Raw genomic sequence first — 1,220 nt, 5'->3', positions numbered from 1 at the left:
ATGTGATTTTTTTTTTTTTTAAGGTTTTGAGAAACAGCAAGCCACCCTGTCTGTTTTGGGCACCTCCTTTTGGCGTTTAGGGTGGGAATAAAATATATAAAATTAGAAGGCAAAAGAGAAAAATAGGTGCGAGGAAGGAAGAAACCCTTGGGGGTGTCTGGTTGACAACATGCCAAAAGCCCACCTTCGTCCCTCCTGCTCTGTTCTTGTCAAAGTGCCGATTTTTGGACAACTCAAGGGACACTGAGCTTTCTCCCCAGAGAGCCCCAGGTTTAAGGGCAGGGGATGGTCTTGGGCTCGGTGTCTTTGGTGTGACAGGGGCAGGAATGACACTTTTCCCCAAGACTCTGGAAAGACAAAACAGAAGTTCCTGAGAAACGGAGGCCACGACAAGGACTGGCAGGTCAAGGCAGAGGGAAGCCGGAGGGAACTAACTTGCTCCATGGCAGCTGGGTACCACCTGGTGCACCCAGGTGGTACCATTTCTGTTTCGTAGAAATGGAGCTCGGTCTCATCCAAAGGGAGAACTCTCGGGATGCAAACAAGGACTCCAAGGGGAGGCCTGCAGAACATTCGGGACTTTCCAGGGTGGAGAGTGTGGGAGGGAATTCGCTAAAATCAGACACGCTGGGGAAGAAACCTTACGTATGCAGAGATGTGGGAGAGATTCAGTGAGGAGGCAAAATTTACCCAGACCCACGTGGGCACACTCTGAGAAGAAATCAGAAGTCACAGTTAGTTGGGAAACTCGAAGTATCTGGGGAATGCAAATATCACATTATTGCTTATTATTTCTCAGAAATACATAAGCCCACACTCTTCTTGAGCAGCCACGTAGGAGTCGAAAGTGGAACAGTCAGCATGGATGCTATCTGTACACCAAATATTCATGGGGAAAATGCTGCAGAAACATCACACAATCTAGACTCCTCAACCCACTATCAGATCCCAGCTGGAAGGAGACTCCAGAGGCCAGGCTCATGACCCTACTGCTCCCCTGAATGAGGCAAAGGCAAAAATGATGGACAAGAGGCAGATGGTTTTCAACCACAGGGCTTTTAGGACGGAGAAACCTGGAGGGGGCCTCATGTGGGGTGCTCTTCAGTGGCCTGGCTCTGTTGGAGATTTCATTTCCACACATCAGCCCTTCCCAGGTTTCCAAGGACCTTAGGCTTTTAAAAAAAACAAAACAAAAAAACAAAACAAAACAAAAAATTTTA

This window comes from Canis lupus, chromosome 1, assembly GCF_003254725.2.
Source record: "Canis lupus dingo isolate Sandy chromosome 1, ASM325472v2, whole genome shotgun sequence".
Lineage (NCBI taxonomy): Eukaryota > Metazoa > Chordata > Mammalia > Carnivora > Canidae > Canis > Canis lupus.
The sequence above is the reverse complement of the archived record's forward strand: the minus strand, read 5'-3'. Positions refer to the sequence as shown.